Below are 22,736 nucleotides of genomic sequence, written 5' to 3' on the forward strand. Positions count from 1 at the left end.
TCTTGGAGGCTCTGGAGTACCCTTCATTTTACAGATGAGGAAACTGAGGCTCAGCAGACCAAGCTGCCCAGTTAAGTGTCCCTAACACAGAAGGATCTTTGAACTCTCATCTCCTGTAAGGCTCACACAGCCAGGAAATCCACTCTTCCATAACCCTCTCTCCCTCCTCTCTGCCCTTAACTGAACCCCGCCACCAATCCCTCAGACCCCTACAGAAAATACGAAGCCACCTACATAGCTGGCAAAGACTACCCTAGGCCCCTCCCTCCAGGAACATCAGTAAGCCCCTTTTTTGCACCCCCTATTCCAACACGGTTGTGCCAAGGGGTCATCCCCCCCACACACACACACACCTTGCTCATTCTGGGCTTGTTTCCCCTCCCAGCTCCTCCAACCCTAGCCATTCCAAAGTCCCACCGTCTCTCATTCATACAAAGCCCTTTATGGAGACAGATCGCAGCAGAGGGAGAGACAAATTAAGAGGTGTAATAGGCAAGAGGGAAAGTATCTGCTTTCAGCTTCAATTTAAAATGAAATGCAGTGTTGACGAGACAGATACTGCAGGGAGCTGCTGCTCCAGACTGTCAGAGATGCAGGAAAAGGAGGAAGCCTGTCCAGGTGACAAATCTCCTTCCTCCAGGAAGGCTCCTCTGATGCAGTAAAGGACAAGGAGGTCTTCCCTCCCCCCCACTCCCCTAAAATCAGAAGTTAGCAGACTGACCCTGCCCCGGCACAGCTGAGCTTGGCACAAGGATTCCATGAATATACCTGTCTCATCTTCCCGGTGGCACATGCTGGAGAGAGGTCTGTGGCTTTCTCCCATTCCTGGCCTTGACAGTCAGTGTCCTAGCAACATATTTTATGCAGACTAGGAAGCCTGTGTTGAGATTGTCACAAGGTCTGGTGAAGGGGCAGGGACCAGGGACCGGGAAAGGATGCTCTGAGGAAGATCAGTCTAAGAAACTGAAGAGTTTAAATAGGTTGGGGGGGGAGGGGGGTTTTAAAAGAAGGAAATGCTATTTGAAGCTGGGTCTTTTATCTGTTTCTCAGAGCAAGGCAAAAATTACAGGTCTACTCAGTGGTGTGTTGGATAAAAAGGTCATATCCACAGCTTTAGCCCCAGATTTGCAGTCTCGTCCTTGGTCCATCCACCCAACACTGGATCCTTCCAGGCCTCTGTAGGAGCTCGATATCCTGCATTAGCCATCCTCTGCCAAGAAGCAACACGGACTGCAAAGCCTGCCTCTCCAGCCCGGCAGGCACAATGTGTGATCAAGGGGTACCAGAATCCAAGTCTTCAGGCCATATCAGAGATAAGGAGCAACGAGGAGTCTCTATAATTGGCCCAAAGTTGAAAGTTCTCCCTGTGTCAGCTGACCCTTCTATAATTAACTGCTAGAACAGCCCTCAGCCGGGAAGTGCTAAGTATTCAGCCCCTTGGATCCGGGAACCTGAGCCACCAAGAGCTCTCTTAGGGGACATGAAATGTCTCCTGACAGTGGCCTGGAACTGTGGAGTAAATAAACAGAAGGGGAGAGAAACAGCCAGACAAACCTATAGAAACTGGTCTGATCCTGGATCATCATAACAACTCCCAGAGCAACTGAACACTTGAGCTTGCTAATACAAAAAGCAAGGTTTTTAGAGAGGTTAGAAATCTCGAGGTTTGGACTCAGAATCAGGTAAGACCTGGGTTTAAGTCTCTCACAAAGAGAGCAGAGTCTGGTGGGAGGGAGGATGACACGACCAGGTCTGTCTTATCTCCCAGTGCTATATGACCAGGCAAGGCCTGCGTCTGTCTCCCATGCCTTTTTCTCAACAGTCAGTGTCCTAGTGACATATTAGATATGAACAAGGAAGAAGTGGGCTGAGGAAGGGGGAAGGGGACCAGGGACCAGGAAAGATTGCCCCTAGGCAAGGTTGGGCTTAAGGTCAGAGTATCACAAGTTTAAAGCTAGAAGGGATCTTTGAGGCTAACCCCTCACTTTATGGATGAGGAAACTGAGGCATAGAGGTGAGTGAGTCACAAATAAGTGACTTACCCAGGACCACACCATTAGCAAGTGTCTGGATCAAGATTCAAACCCTGGGTCTTGGGGGGGGGGGGGGGGGGGAACGAGGTTGCAAGACAATGGGATTAAGTGATTTTCCCAGGGTCACACAGGTAATTACTAAATGTAGGGTCCTCCTGACCCCAAGGCTGTTGCTCTATCTACTGCACCACCTAGCTGCCCCTAAACCCTGGTCTTTCTGACTCTTAACTCCATCCTTCTCCCCATGATACCACCTCAATTTCTCATCTTTAAAATAAAAATAATAATACCAAGAACACCTCTACCTCCTAGGAATTCAGTGAGGCTCCAAGGAAATTGTATGCATGCCTGCATACAGAGATTATTTCATAGGAAGGGTGATGAACTTGGATACGTGAACCTACATAGGCAAGTCTCTTAACCTCTGTTTGTCTCAGTTTCCTCACTTAGATAATTTACCAAAAGAGAATCCCATATCAGAGAAATCCCATATCATAGGTTTGAACTCAATCCATCTCCTTTGATCTTGAGATGATATAGGCTAAGAAAAAGAAGAAATTTTAGAGGTCATCTGGTCCTGCCTCCTGCAACCCTCTCTTTCTGAGGATGAGGAAGCTTGGATTCATGTAGGTTTAAGTGATTTCTGCAAAGTCACAATTCCTTATTTAACTGATAAATAGTAGAGCATATTTTCCAACCTAGAACTCTTGGCTCCAAATACAATGTTTTCTCCAATCAACTAAGTTACCTCAGGTGGAGCTGAGAATGGAGGCTAGGAAGGGGCTCCTGTTTTTCCCCTGTCACAATTGTAGGCCATGCTATAATCTTATCACTGTTATTAGCCCCATTTAAACATATAATGCACTCAGTGGTCTAACAGAGAGCCAAGAAACAATAATGCAGTTTCCTAATAGCAGCAAGACAGATGTGACCCTGAGACTGGGGAAGACACTGATTGCTGTGTGGGCCAGCTCCCAGTTTGGGCAAATTAGATTAGTCCCATGATAAAAGGCTGTGGGACTTTCCAAAACTCATCTCTGTGGATTGTTTGGTCAAAGTCAATATCGTCAATGATCGGCAATGGCTGATTAAAGGGTCAAAGAGTTCTGAATTCCTTCCCCATCTCTTTCAAAAGGAAATTACCGATATTGAGCTCCAATCCTTTAATGCCAATGAATTCTGACATGAACCCAAACTCAAGGATGACTGACTCCAATGGTGCTTGATATATGGTCAAAGAAGATAAGTCCTGCTTCCTTCCTGCTAAAGGGAGATGCACAACTCTCCTAGACTTGGAAGAAAGATTTGTGGAGAAGGAGAAATCTCAGACATGACCACATTTGATTAGGGGTTCCTAACCTCTGGAAAGATAACCACCATGCACTATATCTGACATTATGCTAAGCAGTGGAATTACAAAGACTAAAATGGAATATTTCTATCCTCCAAGAGGAAGGCAGGGGGATACCATAGATAGATAGATAGATAGATAGATAGATAGATAGATAGATAGATAGATAGATAGAGATAGAGATAGATAGAGATTGATAGAAAACATATACAAGGGGATAGCTAGGTGGCACAATGGATAGCATATTGACCCTAGAAGCAAGAGGACCTGAGTGCAAATCCTACCCTAGATACTTACTGTGTGACCCTGAGCAAGTGACTTAACCCCATTTGCCTCCAAAAAATATATATACAAGGCAATTAAAAGGCAATTTTAGCGAGTCAATAGCAACTAGTAAGATCAGGAAAGCCCTCATGTAGAAGGGAGCAGCTAAGCTGAGCCTTGAAGAAATCAAGGGATTTAGGGGCGGCTAGGTGGCGTAGTGGATAAAGCACCGGCCTTGGAGTCAGGAGTACCTGGGTTCAAATCCTGCCTCAGACACTTAATAATTACCTAGCTGTGTGGCCTTGGGCAAGCCACTTAACCCCATTTGCCTTGGAAAAAAAAAACCTAAAAAAAAATCAAGGGATTCTGAGAAATAGTTAGGAAGAAGGAGTAGACCCTAGACATGGGGAATATACAACCTGGGCAAAGGTGTGAACATGGGTCTTTTATGCACCAGAATCTATATAATCAACAGCAATTATAATAACTAGAAGGACGTTCATATACATACATATATATACATATATATATATATATATATATATGTGCTATTTCCCCCATTTTTCAGATGAGGAGACTGAGGTATAGAGAAGTTAAGTGATTTGCACAAGGTTATGCAACTATTAAATATCTGAGGCAGGATTCAAACTCAGGTCCTTCTGTGTCAAATCCAATGGCTCTAACCATTGTGCAATACTACCTCTTATTGTAGTAAGTCTCAGTCTCCAAATTCATTAACTGGGCAAAACAAGAAATAGGAGTGGGCAGAATAAACAGCTTTCTAGGACACAACGCACAAGACAGCAAAATAAGGGACCTATTTAAATCTTTTAATGTGCTGGTTTTTAGTCCTAGAAAATCTGGCTGTCGTTGGTCCTCGGTATTAATGAAAACTCAAGTCACACAGCATTATAGAAGTTTAAATTATAAGCTGCAAATGTCTGGTGAATAACAAGGCACATGACGGTAGAATCTTCAAACACAGAGGTGGGGTCAAAAGCATATAAATACTTAATCTCCACTCTGCCCTTGGATTCTTAAAAATCACAAAATCATCTCTCTCAAAGCTAAATGGGTATGGAGTGCTAAAGCAAAGAACATGACTGAGATGCCAATATACTGGTTGAGAATTAACCACCAAACATCAGAGTGGGAGGGAACATAGAATATAATGTTGGGAGAGGTTGGCTAGAACAGAGAATATCAGCTGGGGGAACTCTTAGAACCCAGAATGTCAGAGCTGAGAGGACCCTTACAACAGAGAATGTCAGAGCCAGGAGGGCCCTTAGAACATGGGGCCCTTAGAACACAGGATGTCAGAGCTGGGAGGGCCCTTAGAACAAAAAATATTAGAGCTAGGACTTCTGTACCAGAATATTAGAGCATGGAATGGTCTATAAGGAAACTATATAGAACATGAAAATGCAAAGAGCTAATAGGAATCTTGGAAATCTCGTTTTTCACATTTTTTCACATAAACTGAGGCCCCAACAAGAACCAGAGTTGACTCAGCTGGTTCACATGGTTACCTTCACTCTAGCCAACCCAAGCTTCAGCCTTGGGCTGCCTTAAGTTGTAATCATGAACACCCAAAAAGTAGGAGATGTAAAACCCTGCAGAGAGAATCTTCCTTTTAAATCACTCATTCACATCAAAATACTTAATATTCTGGAGTAGAATGGAATAAATAAATGATGTCAGGGTAATGTTTTAAAGATGTCATTTGCTTCTAGCCCTTTGGAGTTTCATGTGGTCTTTTGAGTACATATTTTTATGAGGCTTTAAGCTTTTTATTTCATGTATTTGGTTGGGTTTTTTTTTATTATGGTACATAAACTGGTTGAATTTTCACATGCTTAGAAAGACTACCATATTATTATTTATGAAGAGAGGTCTCTGGAGTTTGGTCTAAGAGTGGAGTTCCTCCCAGCTTCTGGAATTCAATGCATCTTTGTGTGTAATATATGTGCATTTGTTTGTGTGTGTGATTTTAAAAAAGTTATTCTTAACAAATACTAAATAAAGTGAGTTTTTCAATATCCATGCCAAAACAGAAAAAGAAAATTGTACATGAAATTGCAGATCTCCATAATGGACAGTTGGCTTTTCTTTTAAAGTAAATAAGTTAAACCTGTAGCTTTCAAAGCTGTCTTTTTTGTCTGTGCTGCTTTCTGGCTTTCTTTTCTGTGCTTTAATATATATACATATATATATACATATTTATATACATACATATAGATCTACAAATATACATATATATGCCTCAATTATTTTCTCTCTTCCTTCTTTCTTCCTCCCTTCATCCCTCTTTCCCTTCCTTCCTTTCTCTCTCCCTTCTTTCCTTTCTTCCTCCTTCCTTCTACCTTTTCTTTCTTTTTTCTTTCTTCCTCCCTTCATCCCTCTTTCCCTTCCTTCCTTTCTCTCTCCCTTCTTTCCTTTCTTCCTTTTTCTCATTCATTCATCCATTCTTTTCTTTCCTTCCTTTCTCCTTTCATTCTTTTCTTCCTTCATTTCTTTCTTTCTTTTTTCTCTCTCTCATTCTTCCTTTCTTTTTCTTTCTTTCTTTCTCTCCCTTATCCCAATTCCTACAAATCACTTAACCTCTGTTTGCCTCATTATTCTTTACTATGAAATGGGGATACCTCTTTCCCAGGACTGTTATGGGGAGTCAATGAGATCATATTTGTAAAAAGTGCTTTGCACAGTGACTGTATAGTACATGTTCTAAAAATACTTATTTCCCTATTCACCTCTCAAAACTCAACTACACAACCAAACAAAATAAATTCAGTTATTAGCTATATACAAAAATGTATGAATTATTCTGTGTTTTGAGTTCACATCTTTCTCTATGTTTCCTCACTGGTCCTCTGGAATCATGGTTGGTCATCATGCTTCTCAGACTTCCTACATTTTCAGAGTTGTTTGGTAGGGTCTAGATTCTTCCCCTAATTCTGCTGATTTCACTTAGCATCAATCTATACAACTCTTTTCGGGTTTCTCTGAAATTGTTCCTATTGTCACTTCCAGCACAGTGGTATTCTGTGACATTTCTATATCATCATAGCTTGGACATTATGTCACCAGTTGAGGGGAGCCCTCTTAGTCTTCAATTCTTTGCTACTATAAAACAAACTGTTTGAAATCATTTTCTATAAGGTTCTGCTCCATTTTCATCACTTCCATGAAACCTTCTCTGAATTTCTTCTTTCTCTAGAACTTTGAGCTGGTTTATTCATTTGGCATAATTTTCTTTTCCCCTGTTTTTGCCTTATGTCTGGAGGTGGTCTGGTATAGTGACAAGAGACCTGCAAGGAAGCCCTGTCTTGGACACAAACCAGAACTGACTCTCAGCAAGTTGTTTCATCTCTTGGCACCCCACACAACTAAACATGTCAATAGCAGGAAAGGTCTTCATTTGTATTGATAGAGATAATAACCTCACTGGAAATTTTCTATGCCAATGAAATTATAGATTTGGTTCCTCATTAACCCCCAAATCTTAAGAATTTTATAAATTATTAAAGGATAGGTACCATAATTATTTTAAGCAATATATAATGAAAGGAGAGAGATGGGAGAGAGAGAGAGAGAGAGAGAGAGAGAGAGAGAGAGAGAGAGAGAGAGAGAGAAACAATACAGCAGCCTAGGGGAGCCTGAGTTGGTCTCGGGTCATGCCTTGGACACTTCCTAGCTATGACAATGAATAAGTCATTCAAGTTTTCAGTGCCACAACATCAGGGAGGTGATTCCATGACAAGCACATGAATTGGATTTGTGTGAGTGGGAGCTGTGCCAAGTCACCAGTCTTACTTTCTCCTCCACAGTCATCTGGATCCAGGGAGAACTGAATTAGGATGACCAGAAATGGCCCTGAATGTGAGGCAATCAGGTTTAAGTGATTTGCCTAAGGTCACACAGCTACTTAGTGTCTATATTTGAGGCTGGATTTGAACTCCAGTCCTTCTGACTACAAGGACAGTGCTCAATCCATCACACCACCTAAGAGGATTGTAATGAAGCTGCAAATCACATGTGTGTATAAATATCTATACATGTAAACATGCATGTGCACATATATGTGTGCATGTGCACATACATTTATGCATGTGCATATACAGTATGTGTATGTTTTGTGTGAAATTTCTGTACATTTGTGTATTTATCAAAGAAGGGCATTTATTTTTCAGGCCGACAAATAAGAACAGAAAGAACCACAGTATCACTGTTCATCCCCTATGTTCTCTCTCCTCTTTCCATCCCCTTCACTCTCTCTTTCTGTCTGTATATATATTTTTATGTCTTTATCTTACCTCCTATTCCTAACTTCCTTATTATTATCAAGGATGTTACCATCGTCCTGGACACAACTGCAATGTCATCTTGGCCTCCTCACTCTCCCCTCTCTCCCATAGATAATTGGTGGCCAGATTCTGTCCAAGGCTGCAAATTTCCATTTCAGTATCACTGTTCAGTCAACTATGTTCAGAGGAATAATAGCATCACAAGTTTAGATCTGAAAAGAATTTTCTAGATCATCACATCCACCTCCCTCCATCCTCACTTTAGTGATAAGGAAATTCAGGCTAATGGAGGGGAGATGAGTTGTCTAGGGTTATATAGCTAGTAAGTGTCTAAGGAAGTATTCTCTCAAACAGTCCCAGCTCTCTATTCACCGAAACAAAGAGCAAGAATGGCAACCGGGGAGGCTAAGTGGCACAGTAGATAGATCACTGGCCCTGGAGTCAGGAGTACCTGAGTTCAAATCTGACCTCAGACACTTCACAATTACCTAGTTGTGTGGACTTGCAAAAACCTTAAAAAAAAAAAAGTGGCAACCAATCCTGAAGTCATCTTACAAAGGGAGCCTATGTATTTAATCCAAGAACAGGAGGGAAAAGGTATGAACTTGGCTACTCCCTCTTAGGAAAACCCAGAGAGAACCTTTGCCTACGCCCCATAGGCTGAACAGATGGGAAGAGACAGAGAAAGGCCTTTTTAAGCTTTTAAGCTCCACAGAGTGGGTGACTTATTGGCTCAGGGGCCAGTTCTCTTTTCATGCACACACACAGAATTTTTACTGCACCAACAAAATAGTAGTAGTTTAATTTATAAGTTTTATAGCTATGCTCTTACTTGAACTTCCCAATTCTATTAGATAGGTAAGCTGGTAAGGTAAATGTTTTATATTATATCTTATCAAGTCATGTCATACCATAACTAGGTTATATTATGCCATGCTATATCATATTATATCATGTTATGTTATATGTGCTATATTATTATACTTGAATATAATTATATTTGTTATTATATTTGACAAATGAGGTAAGAAAACTTACCTGAGATCACGCAGTAAATTACCAAGTCATCCTTGAACCCAGATCACCTAATGCCCTTTCCAAGGTGCCCCACAAAAAAAACAAAACTAGTTCTCTGGTTGTATTTCTTGAATGATTTATTCAAGTTGTTTTAGATTCAGAGGCCTCAAAAAAACCCATTTAGCTTTTTAATGGAACAAAATATGCAAGCAAGAAGAAGCAGTTTCATTCTGGCTGTTGATAAATGAGATAGAAAGTCTTGCAGAATCTTGCAGTTAGAAGAACTCTCTATAATAGATCATCGAGTTTATCCTCATTTCTCAAGGCAAGATGGTATCCAAAGCATGAGAGAGAACTGTGTAGCCATGAATTTCTTAAAGCTTTTTTCCAAAAGGGAAATTTCAGGACCTTTTCTAATGTCTTTAAATACCAGGAAATTCCTGTCTGGGTACATTTAATCACTGCCATTAAATATCTGAAGAATTATCAGGGGAAAAATCAGGAGCTGTGTCTTTCTTGACCCCAGAGGGCAGAGCTGGAGTACGTGGAAGTGCCAGGGAGACCTAGGCATGTGGGGACACCATAATGTACAGACCACTGGACCTGAACTCAGGAAGATGTGACTTTAAATTCAGCTTCAGACACTATGTGACCCTAGTCATGTCACTTCTCCTCTATCTGCCTCAATTTCCCTAACTACAAAATAGAGATAATAATACTCATTCCAGGATTGTTGGGATACCATTTGCCAGCAAATTGCCTGGCAAAATAGTCTTGGTGGTAGTGTAGTGGTTCTTAGTTTTCAAAGAGGACCAATGACATCATGAGGTGATGTCTTGACTGCAGCCTCAGTCTCTCTTCCAGGATCATCCAAGTCCAATGGCAAGACAAAAGTCAAAATGATTGGTGATGACCTGGGACAGCCCCAGGGAGGGATGTCTGACCAAGATCTAAGCACTCCACAGTGCCTTGCTTCAGCCACCTTCATGACCATTGTAACAAATTGTTCCCATCCACCCATTCCACTGGGGGAAGTCTTCACACGCTTGGGGTAGACACCCCTCTAACTCAGTGACAGATCTGAGGCCTGTCCCAGTTATCTGCAGCCTGGTTTAGCATGTCTACTGAGATGGTTTTACCGGGATGTGGCCGCAGTGCATGCTACAACTTCTTGGGGTCACAGGTGAGAGTTGGGTGACACAAAGATGGATGAGTAGCCCGTTTCATTTCATTCCTTCCCTCATAAGGAAGAACCACTCTACCATCAGAACTATCCAACAATGGAATAGACTGCCACAGTAGATGAAGAGCTCTTTATCACTAAAGGTGTCTGAGCAGAGACTAGATAATCACTGGTATAAGACTTTATGGAGACAATTCACAAAGGGAATATGGATTGAAAGATCTCAAAGGGCTGTTCCCACTCTGAAATGTAATTATGTTGTGATACATAATTGGGCCAGAAGGGACCTCAGAGCTCATCTAGGTCAGCTCTTCATTTTATAATGAGGAACTAAGATCTAGAGGGGTTAAGGGACTGGCCATAAATCACATAATGTGTGATCTAGGATTTGAACCCAAATCTAACATGCTTTCCCTGCCTCCATCCTTGGCCACATCCACAGTGATAGTGTCTAACTAAAATCTCTCTCGTTACCTACTTGGAAATCTTCAGTGGTGCTGAATAAAATACAGGATAAAATACAAATTCTAAAGCCTGTTTCCAACCTACCTTTCCCAACTTGGTTTCTTACTGTTCCCCTTCATGCACAATCCAATATAACACAACCAACTTTTATTAAGAGCCTAGAGGGTATAAAAATAAGTCAAAGAAAAACAGTCTTTGTCCTTGAGGAATTTACAATTTAAACCCCCCCCCCAAAAAAAAGGAGGAGGCAAAGGGTACTTCCTCTTCAAAGAAGCATGATGATAGTGGAATTAAAACTAAGGAATGAAATTAATTGGTGAGAAATAACCGGCTGACCTTCTGGGTCCTCTTTAGAGGAAGACTGGGAAAAGTTGGAAGGAAAAGGATAAATGATGATACTGATGAGGTGTGAGTACCAGTACTAAAGTAGTCTCCATGGTGATGAGTTTCCTGGGGATGAAGCTAACCTCAGGTGGGAAGTGGAAGGTGGGTCAGGAGGGTGATGATAGGGGAATTAGAACCAAACAGTGCATCTGGAGGTGCTCATTCTAGCCAGCTGGACCACCAGCTATTCCCCAATTCAGACCTCTGAATCAAGGTCATTTTCTATTCAATCAAGTAGTCATTCAACAGGAAGTCTTAAGTATCTTCTATGAGATGAACACGGCTAATAGTTGCTAAAGAATGAAAGAATGAAACAATCTCTTCTCTCAAAGAGCTTGCAGTCTAATGGGAGACAATAAATATATTTTCTGATCTATTTTTATCTGACTAATCATCTATTTTTATCTAACTAATTATCTACCTACTTAACTGTTTTATCTATCTAGCAAACTTTCTATATGTATCTTGGCATGATCCTGGCTATCTTCTGAATAATCCCTAGGTGGCACCGAGAATAAAGCACTGACCCTAGAGTCAGAAGGAGCTGAGTTCAAATTGGACCCAGTCATTAGCTGTGGGACCCTGTGGAAGTCACTTTACCCTATTTGCCTCAGCTTTCTCATCTGTAAAATGAGATGAAAGAAAGGGAAAAACCACTCCAGTGTCTCTGCCAAAAGAAGCCCAAATGGAGTTACAAAGAGTAGGGCACAACTGAACAGCATTAAAAGTGTTTATCTGTCTCCCTTGGCACTGTCCTGGTTATCTTCTGAATGCTCTCCAGATTACCTAGCTATCATCCGCCACCTATGTGCAAATAGAATAAAACTAAAGCTAACAAGGAAATGTGTAAAAATTGTTGTTGCTGTTTTATCCTTTGTTCTCGAATACCATGACCACTGCATGGATTGGATTTGAGTGGGGGGACTGGGCTAAGGTGCCGGCCTCACTTTCTCCTCCAGAGCCATCTGGGTCCAGTGGCAGATAGGAATCAGGTTGACTGGTAGTTGAGGAGATCAGGAAAAACTTCACACAGAAGATCGTCCTTGAGCTATGTCTTAAAGGGAGAGTTGGACTCTAGGAAGCACAGCTAAGTAGGGCAGGCATTCCAGGCATGAAGGATCAACAATGCAAAAGCCCAGAGATGGGAGATTGGGTTGGGGGGAATACTGTGTATGGGGGAAAATAAGACCAATTTATTTGAATCTCAGAGTAGGGGAGGAAGGACATTTAAGTCTGAAAAGATAGGTTAAAGACCAGGTTTAAAGTTTAAACAGAGGGACAGCTAGATGGCACAGTGGATAGAGTACCAGCCCTGGAGTCAGGACGATTTGAATTCAAATCTAGCCTCAGGCACTTGATACTAACTGTGTGACCTTGAATAAGTCACTTGACTCTGATTGCCTCCCATCCTGGGCCATCTCTAGTCATCCTGATTCATATCTGGTCACTCAACCCAAATGTCTCTGGAGGAGAAAGTGAGGCTGGTGCCTTAGCACAGCCCCCCTCACACAAACCCAATATATACATATCATCTCCCTGATGTCATGGTCTTTGAGAATGATGGACAAACATCAGACAGGACCTACTATGTCCCAGGCACTGTGCAATGCAAGCTATCATTTTCATTATTAGTTATGATCTATCCTAGTCACCCTCCTCCAGACATTCTCTAGCTTAGAAGCATCCTTCTTAACATGTGAGGTCCAAAAGTGGACACAAGTGTCCTGGTGTGGTTAGTGAACTATCACCTACTTAATTGTGGGTCCTACACTGTTTTGAATTACTTCGAGGCAACAATGAAGAAGGAAAAAACAGTCATCCTCTAGTTCTTTAAGATGGGAGGTAATCCCAGTTCTTGGGAGTGATGCCACCCAAACCAGGTACTGTCTGTGAAATGTCATTGGATTACAAACACATGGAATGTATAATCTATAATCAGATTGTTTGCCCTCTTGAGAAATGCCTTGCAAAACAACAGCAAAAAGCTAAATAGAGGAATTTCTAGTTTATATTAAAGGTAACAGTGGAGTTAATTGAGTAGGAGAGTCACATTTTTAAAAAAAAAGAAAAATCACCATAACTCTTATGAAGGGGCAAGGCTGAAGTGGAAACTTAAGGAAAGGAGTCCACTTAAAAGTAATTAAACTGAATTATTCAGAAATGAAAGTGAGAGGTCACAAGGGTCTGAACCATGACTGTGTGAGTAGAGAGAAGGGGATAATGGTGAGAAATGTCACAGAGGTAGAAGTGAGGAAAATTGGCAGGAGATAGGAGAGGGAGAGAGCCCAGGATGATGCTGAGATCATGAACCTGAGAACTTGAAAAATGGTGGTGCCTTTGTCAGAAATAGTGAATTTTGGCAGAAAGCTTGGTTTTTGGAAAAGATAATAAATTCTATTTTGGACATATTAAGATTGATATGTCTCTGGGTCATCTAGTTAATTGCAGAACAGCAATAAACTCTAGTGATTTCCCAATATTGCTTGGCATTTCAAACTTTTCATAGCATTACTTTCTAGATCTTTGTAGTGGAGGAGGACTATGGGTATGTAATGCTGTATATATTGTTAAATTTCTTTTAACAATAAATGTTAAATGTTGCTAAGTTTTGCTGAGCTAATTTATTTTTTTGTTCTAAGAAACTGCACTCTGGGAGGAAGAGAAGAGAGTGAATCATATATTGGGAAATGTAAGTGATATAAAAATTAAAGATAGCAATAAAAAATTATTCTTAATAAAATTCTTCCCAGACTGGTTCCTTCCTATCCTTGCAGTCCTCTGAAAACATTGCTTCTCTCTATATACATTCATTACGGTGGCCCCACTGCTCACTCTCCATCTCCTGTCTTGCCCAGGCTGTCCCCCATGCCTGGAATGTTCTTCCTACTTATGTTCATTTTTCAGAATCCCTGGCTTCCTTCACTACTCTTCTCAAATGCCACTTTCTATATTAAGGGTTATTCATCTTTTCTTTTGCATCATGGCACCCCCTTTTTGGCAGTTTGGTGGAACCTATGGACCTCTTCTCAGAAAACTGTTTTTAAATGCATATAGTATAGGGGCTATGACAGAAACAAATTATATAAAAATACAGTTATCAAATTTAAAAAATAATTTCATGGACCCAGGTTAACAACTTCTGCATATAATAATAAAATCATCATCATCATCATCATCATCATCATCATCTAACTTTCCTACCAGATACTGTACTGAACTCTTTACAATTAGTATCTCATTTGATCTTCACAACAAACTTTTCAGGAAGGTTATTATATATTATATCCTTATTTTACATGAAGAAACTGAGGTAGAGATGAAATTGACTTGCCTAAGGTTGTGCAGCAAATAAATGTCTGAGACTGAATTTGAACTCAGATCTTCCTGACTCCAGGCCCTATTCTAACTTCTGTACCATTTTCCTCACATGTTAAAAAAGAACTTAGACTAGATGTCTTCACTGGTCCCTTCTAGTCTAAACTCTAGTCCTATAACCTTTCTAGGTCTCAGCTGCTTCATCTCTAAAATGGTCAGTTAGCAGGGCCTTCTCCTTCTCTGAAGAGAAGACACCTTCTTCCAATCTACTCTGCATGTAGCTTCTATATAGCAAGTTATTTATATACATAAGAATGTAAGCTCCTTGCAGCAGGTACTACTTTTGCTAAGTCTTTGAATTCATAGTGCCCAGCACATGCTAAGCTCTTAATAAATACTTGGGGAGTGATTGATCTTAAAGTGAGTTGCTATCATTTAAATTCAGTGGAAAATATAGGGGTATGGAAGTGAGGAGAATATTTCTTGCATTTCTTTCCAGCTAACCATACCAGTGAAAATAAATAAATGAGAATATTTCAAGTGGTCTGTGATGGAAGAAAAGGAAATATTCTTGCTGGGTAATATTCTCATTTCCCCACTAAAGTCCTCCTCTGATGTCTCATCATAGTTCATCAAATGACCCTGAGTTCCCAAAGGTAGGCTGGTGGACGATATACTCTGGCAGGTCCAATTCAGCTGGAAAGATTCCCAGGCACAGCCAAAGACAGCCTGTGTGGCCATCCTCAGAGATCTGGCCTCACCGATTGCCAGGATGCTTGTCAGCAGAAGACTGGTTCCTAGAGAATAGATGATTTTTTTGGATAATGCAACTTAGGAAACAGTATTCCAAAGTGGGGAGGGGAGTGCAACCTATATCAGTGGGTGTTGTATATACCCCTAAAACCCACAATCCTGAAGCACTAGCATCATTCTATCACTATGTCTAATTGTTCCTTATTCTATTACTCTTTTTATCATTTCCATTCCTCTAAAACTTGCCTGCAGTAAGAAGTATCTAAATTAAAAGAGAAGAGATTATAATTATAAATTGTTAGCTCTTAAAAGGGAGGTCCCATTTTCCAGACTTGTCTTTGTATCTTCAGCACTTAGGACAGAATTGGCAGCAGTTATTAAATGTATTTGTGTCGCCATCTTAAGCAGCAACGTTCCTAGAGACCCTGATGAATTTTTTTTTTTTAGTTAGGTTAAGATGCTTAAAACTAGGCTAGGTTTCATGGTCTGATATTTCCTGGGGCAAACTGAATTCCCAGATTTCAGTCAAATTCAATCCATTAAATGTTTATTAAACACCTATTACAATACATGCCACTGTGCTAGGTCCCAGGTACATAAAGTCAGAGAATTCCCCTACATTTATGTAGCTTGGGTTTTCTTGGCCCCTATAACAAATCACTCACTTTTCTGGGTCTTATATGTAAATGTTGGCATCCATTATTTATCCATTAATCCAAACATATCCATTAGGCAGGCATCATGATATGGCCTCAACTTCCACTGAAGACTCAGTTCCATTTTGGCTGGGGAATGGCTTCTATGCAGCAAAGGGAACAAAAAATTCTTACTCCTGGTTTCTATAAACTTGAGGTCATTCTATTTCTGAATTCCTCCTTTTGGTAAAATGAATGCAAAATGTTTCCTGAGAATTATTTCACAATAGCCATAAGAGAAATGGAATTTAATATATACAGGACGGACAGGAGAGCCAAGGCCAGAGGCAGGTTGGTGGAAAACATTAATTAACTTTGCTTCGCCAGCCTCCAGTCTCTTATTCTCTTTACCAGCCAGCTCTCAAATGGAAGCCAGGTTTTATAAAAGGCCACATTTCACATTGGAGAGGCAGCTCAGTGTGGTGGGAAATCACTGGGCTTGGAGGCTGATTTATATCTTACCTCTGCTACTCATCTATTTCCTTATCTTCATGTCTGTTGTTTCCCACTCCTCCCAGGAGAAGTAAACTCCTGGAAGGCAGGGATCTTGTTTTTAATTTTTTTTTTTAGGTTTTTGCTAGGCAATGGGGTTAAGTGGCTTGCCCAAGGCCACACAGTTAGGTAATTATTAAATGTCTGAGACTGGATTTGAACCCAGGTCCTCCTGACTCCAGAGCTGGTGCTTTATCCACTGCGCCACCTAGCCACCCCGAGGGCAGGGATCTTTACTTGTCCTTGTTTTCCCTTTGCCTAATGTAGTGTCTGACACATAGAAGAGGCTTAACAAATACTTGCACTTACCATCAGGCTAATTGATGTGTTTAGTTTTACTAAAATGTTTTCCCTCATCATTCTTTTTTTTTTTAAATTCTTTTTTACAAGGGTCAATGGGAAGGGGAGGAGTATTATTCAGAAATGATGGTGATACAAGAAAGATAATGTAATTTTTAAAAAATTCTTATTGAGTTTAAATTCTTTCCCTTTTGGAGTAAAGTTTCCTTATGGGTAAAATGAACTAGAAGACCTCTTTTCCAAGTCCAAATCATATCATCCTATGACCTCTCAAGATGAATATACCTTCAAAAAACTTTTATGAGGGAGTAATATATATACAGGGAAAGAGTGAACCCCGGAGATACTGTATGCATTCTCTATATACTTATCTACCTACATGAATGAAGTATGTCATGGCATGGCATGATCTTCTTTGAGAATGAAGGACAAACATCATCATCTACCTACATATTGTCTACCCCAGTAGAATGTAAGTTCCTTGAGAGCAGGGACTACTTTAACTTTGTGTGCTAATGTCTGGAACATTTTTTTGGTTGTTGTTTAGTCAAGCCCAACTCTCTGTCTCTGTCTCTGTCTCTGTCCGTCTCTGTCTCTGTCTCTCTCTCTCTCTCTCTCTCTCTCTCTCTCTCTCTCTCTCTCTTTGGTTTAAGTGACTTGCTCAAGGTCACACAGCTAAGTAATTATCAAGTGTCTGAGGCTGGATTTGAAATCAGGTCCTCCAGACTCCAGGTGATCTATCCACTGCATCACTGAGCAGCCCCTGTCTGACTCTCTCTTGACTCCGCTGGGGCTTTCTTGGTAAAGATACAGGAGAGGTTTGCCATCTCCTTCTCCAGCTCATTTTACAGATGGGGGAAATTGAGGCAAACAAGTTTAAGTGACATTCCCAAGCACAGCTTGTAAATGTCCAAAGATGAATTTGAACTCATGAAGATGAATCTTTCTGGTTCCAAGCCCAGTGCTCTCTATTTCCTGCACCCCTTAGCTGTTCTTGTATCTAGAACATAATAAGTTTAATAAATGCTTGTTGATGATTGATTGTTTGACTAAGCCAAAAGCTTGCCCAGAGTCACATCAAACACTAGGGAAAAAAGAGAACCCAGATTATCCTTGGCACAGGACTACATGGGAGAAGGACAAACTCCCAAAGGAGATGGAAGGGTATGGGGTGAAGGACATAAAGAGAGACACAGAGGAACTCTCTTCTGGGATTAGAGGAGAGAGAATGAGGATGATGCTGAGGTGATTTGAATACAGGAGAAGAGGGAGCCCTCATGGGTGGCCTCCATATTCTCCCATGATTTCAAGAGCTCATCATCCTGGTTCCCTTTCTCTGGACATGGGCCAACTTGGCAGGTCCTTGATGTGGTAGCCATCCATAATCAAGTACTTCCATATGGTAATCCTGGTTGCCTTCTTTCCTGATTTTGGGTGTTGTCATGGGGAAGAGAAAGCTTTTATCATATGGGGATCAGATATGCTTATCTGGTGTCCCTTCCAACCATCTGAAGGAAGACAAAGGAAATATCCAGAGGATGGACAATAGATACATTGATAAAGCAACTGAAACAGTGGTTTCAGGCTGACAATAGAAAGAATATTTGTTCTTTGAACTTGGGTTCAAATCATATTTCTGAGTGCAAGTTACTCAGTCTCTGAGTCTTGGTTTTCTGTTGTATAAAATGAGAGAATTAGTCTAGATTCCCTTTGTAGCCCCTTCCAGCTATCTGTTTATGATCCTGGGAGGAAAGGATCCAAAGGAGGCTTATCATAGGGTCAGAGAGTTAGAGCTAGAAGAGACAGATCCCTTGTAGATCTTTGCCTAAAGGGAAGCTTGAGTCATTTGACAAACTCTGTGCACTAGTAAGTGGGGCAGGTAGATGCCATAGTGCTTAGAACCAGAAAGATCATCATCATGAATTCAAATTTGACCTCAAACACTTACTAGCTGTGTGTCCCTGGGCAAGTCACTTGATCCTGTTTGCCTTAGTTTCCCCATCTGTAAAATGAGCTGGAGAAGGAAGTAACAAACCACTCTATCTGCCAAAAAAAAAAAAACCCAAATGAAGGGTCAGCTACGATTCAATAACAAATGCACTGAGTCATTAGAAAGGAAAACTGAGGTCCAAGACCTGTCCAAGATGACATGACTAAAGGCAACAGTGCCAGAATTCAAACCTCAGTCCTTTGATTCCAAATCCATTGCTATTTCCACCATACCATCCTGTGGATCCCTAATAATAAAAATACTTCAAGTATCTGTCACTGTTTTTCATTCTTCCTCCCCTCCCCCACAGCTCCTTCCATTGAGGTCTAGTCACTGCTTCTGACAGCCCCAAGAAAAAGATGTCACTCTTCCGTAGGCAGAGGAGAGCTCCCTGACAATCCCCATCGGCATCAGCCCATATCTACGACTCATCTTTCCCTGGGTCGGCACTGGGGCGTCTTTCATATACTCCCCACACAGCCCAAGGCTCAGCCTTCACTCCCGTGGAAGAGTGTAAAACACTGCCTGAATGAGCAAGGTATTTATTCTAATAAAAGGGGGGGCTTCGTTGCCATGTCAACAGGTGATGGTTTTGTCAGTGTTCAATGGGTCCTTTGTACTTCTATGTGAGCTCAGCAGCTATAGTAAAGCTTGTGGCGGTGAGACTCATTACTATAGGAGGCTGATGGAAGAATGCTTGGACCTGGGAAGGACTTTAGAGGTCATTCAATCCAGTCCATTGCCCAAGACTTCAGTTATCTCTGGAATATTCCCAACTATTAAATCATAATAAGGGCAGAGAGGGCATATGGGTCAACCTACTAGTTAACCTGTAAGGTCCCTTCTAGCTCCAAATTTGGAATCCTATGATCCACCTATTGAGTATCTCTGGTGATGAGAAACTCAATACCTAGCAAACTCATTTCTTTTTTTTTCATTTAGGTTTTTACAAGGCAAATGGGGTTAAGTGGCTTGCCCAGGGCCACACAGCTAGGTAATTATTAAGTGTCTGAGACCAAATTTGAACCCAGGTACTCCTGACTCCAGGGCCGGTGCTTTATCCACTACACCACCTAGTTGCTCCTAACAAACACATTTCACAGGTGGATGGGACATTCCATAGTTGGACACCATAGTTGGAAAATCCTTTCTTATAATAATGGACTGAAATCCACATCTTTGAAATTTCCACCCATGGCTTCTAGTTCTGCCCTCTGAGGTCATACAGAATCATTCTCTTATCTGTTCATCCCCATCCCCAATCATGTTGTCAGTCAATGAATAGCAGCAATTTAACTACTACTGTATATTCATTCTTAAAAATTTTATATTAAAAAAAGGGTGCCTCAAACTCAAAGCTATTCATAGTTCAAAAAAATGAAAATAGTCAATATTGGGAGAACTACAGGAAAAAAAGGCACAATAACATTGTTGGTGCAACTTTGCACTGGTCCAACCATTCTGGAAAACGATTTGGGATTATGCTAAAGAAACTGATTAAAATGTTCATACCCTTTCTAGACATCTATTCTGAGAAGTCAAAGATAGAAAGGTGGCACAGCAGATAGAACACTGGCCTTGGAGTTTGAATATGGCCTCAGACACTTGACTCTTACTAGTTGTGTGACCCTGGATAAGTCACTTCATTCTGTTTGCCTCAGTTTCCCCACCTGTAAAATGAGCCAGAAAAGGAAATGGCAAACCACTCTAGTGTTTTTACCAAGAAAAATCCCAAATCAGGTCATGAAGAAACAGCATCTTATTTGTACACAATTGTTTACAGGTTTTCCCCCATTAGACTCTGAGTTCCTTGAAGGTAGGGACTTTTCTTCATATCTCCTGTGCTTAGCATCTGATATATGGTAGGTGCTTAATAAATAATAACATAAAAATTATTTATATAATAATAAATAATAATAAAATACTGACTGGCTGGTCTACTTACTGCTAGTTAGTGTGCAATTCAGGATTTGAACTCAGATCTTGAAGTAAATCCTAAATTATAGGGAAGAAAGCACTCATACCAGTCCACCCTCTGGTAGATTCCCACTCTTCCTATTCTTTCTTACAGAGTACAAAATGTATTTGTTTCTACACTGCTGGAAGACTTCAGGTGCAGTCAACATCACTTAAATTTAGCACCCCAGGGCAAAGCTCTGATTGCCCTACCCTGGGTGTGTCTCAGATTGGGGATGAAATACAATTTCCTTCTACTTCCTGAAGCAAAGAAATAAGTTCTTTCCCTTTTCTTCCCACCCCAGTCTCCATCCCTACCTACTTGGTTTGGAAGTTCAGCTGCAAGTCCTTAAGGGAAAAAAGCAGGAGATGTGGGCACACAGAAGATGAGCTAAAATATGTTTTAGAGGGACAGATAACATCAAGAGGCTTAATTTAAAATACAACTGTGCAGCTTGGAGCCCTACAAAGAATTTAAATTGCTGTCCTCAACTCACAGTGCAGATAGCAATTCACACAATATATTAAAAAAAAAATTTTTCCCAGGTGAGATTATCAATTTTACCAGCAAAATCTACAGTCACGGTGGAGAGAAGCCTGTTTGGTTCTCATAAATTTTAACATTTAGAATTTTGTACAGCAGAGATGCAAATATTAATGTAAGAGACCCATTGCTGAGATTGGGTTTTTGGCAAAAGAGTTTTTGCCATCCCCCCCAGCCCACCCCAATAAGATTATAAAGTAAAAACCTTTGTTGGGGTGGGGGGGCGGAGGAATTATACTAAATTAATTTTTCCTGTGCAATTTTTCCTCCATCAGAGTCATTAATAAATATGAGGTACCATGATTCATAGAGAAAAGCAACCAAGAGACAGAAAGCCTTCAAGATTGGGCCACAGGAGGACTGGCTGAAGGAACTGTAGATTTTTAACTTGAAGAACAGAAGCCTTAAGAGGAAAAGGATGATGTTAGCTATATGACACAGTGACCTGACCTGGAATCAGGAAGAACTGAGTTCAACTATTTAATAGCTGTTTGACCCTAAATCAATCCATTTAACCACTGTCTGCCTCAGTTTACTCATCTGTAAAATGGGGATAATAATAATAGGACCTGCCCTGCAGAGTTGTTGTGAAGTAATATTTGTAAAGCATTTTATAAATCTTAATGCAAAACTAGATATTATTAGCATCATCATGATAATTATAATCTTTGAAGGAAAAAAGACTAGACATTCCTCTAATTGGCTCTATGGGACAGAATGAGGTGAACAGGAAGTCACAGAGATAATTCCCTTCATTTGCCTCTGATGAAGATGGAAGAAAATCATGTAAGTATTCTGATGGGTCCACTTTAAATTTATTACACAAACTCACCTGGGTCCTCACTGCTTCTAGGTAATTCTATTATAATACCTCTCCATCAACTCACTATCCCTCTTTCCACAGAAGTTCTTCAAAACCTTTTCATTCTTCCTCAGACTTCTTGTGGTTTCCTCCTTCCTCCTCCTCACGAAGAAGAAACCATTCAAGCCATTTGCTGGAAACCCTCTCTCTTCTCTCTTCTTCATTTCCAATCACCTAGATGCCTTCTGCCAGTCTCACCTTATTCTTCATCAAAGCTCCACAGTCTCATTCCAATGCATCTTCAATAGATTGCCCCCTCTATCATCCCCAATCTATCACTTATTTTCAATCTGTCCTTGTCCACTTGCTTATTCTCTACTGCCCACAAGTATGCTCAAATCTTTCTTCAACCTCTCTTGGTCCACCCTCACTATTATCCTATATCTCTTTAGTAGCTAAATTCACAAAGTATGTCAACACCAGGTGCTTCCTCTTCTCTCCTTTCACTTTTTTTTGTTGTTTAGTCATTTCAGTCATATTCCTGTTTGTGATCCCTGTGACCCCATTTGGGGTCTTCTTGGCAAAAATACAGGAGTGGTATCTTGACCTTTCTAAAGTCAAATCACTTGACCTTTCTAAACCTCAGTTTTGTCACCTATAAAAGGGAAATAATAATACTTACTCAACTAGTTTGTTATAAAAACCAAATAAGATCATGGCTGGTCAGACTCTAGAGAAGCATGGAAAGAATCACTAGAACTGATGCTGAGCAAAGGGAGCAGAACCAAGAGAACATTGTACACATTAACATTGTGAGTTGATCAACTATGATGGAAGCAGGTCTTCTCAGCAGCTCAGGAAAGCTAGGACAATCCTGGGAGACCTGTT

At 40.7% G+C, this 22,736-nt stretch overlaps 1 long non-coding RNA gene across 1 annotated transcript in view; it reads left to right on the forward strand.

Annotated features, from left to right (window-relative positions):
- Positions 1-1,307: 1,307 nt before the first annotated feature.
- The window catches only part of LOC141508959 (uncharacterized), a 55,420-nt gene continuing 33,991 nt past the window's right edge, over positions 1,308-22,736 (forward strand). Inside the window, exon 1 of the long non-coding RNA XR_012474552.1 lies at positions 1,308-1,682. This is a non-coding gene — a long non-coding RNA (uncharacterized LOC141508959). The remainder of the gene's footprint in view (positions 1,683-22,736) is intronic.

The sequence above is a fragment of the Macrotis lagotis genome, chromosome 1, assembly GCF_037893015.1.
Source record: "Macrotis lagotis isolate mMagLag1 chromosome 1, bilby.v1.9.chrom.fasta, whole genome shotgun sequence".
NCBI classification, from domain to species: Eukaryota; Metazoa; Chordata; class Mammalia; order Peramelemorphia; family Peramelidae; genus Macrotis; species Macrotis lagotis.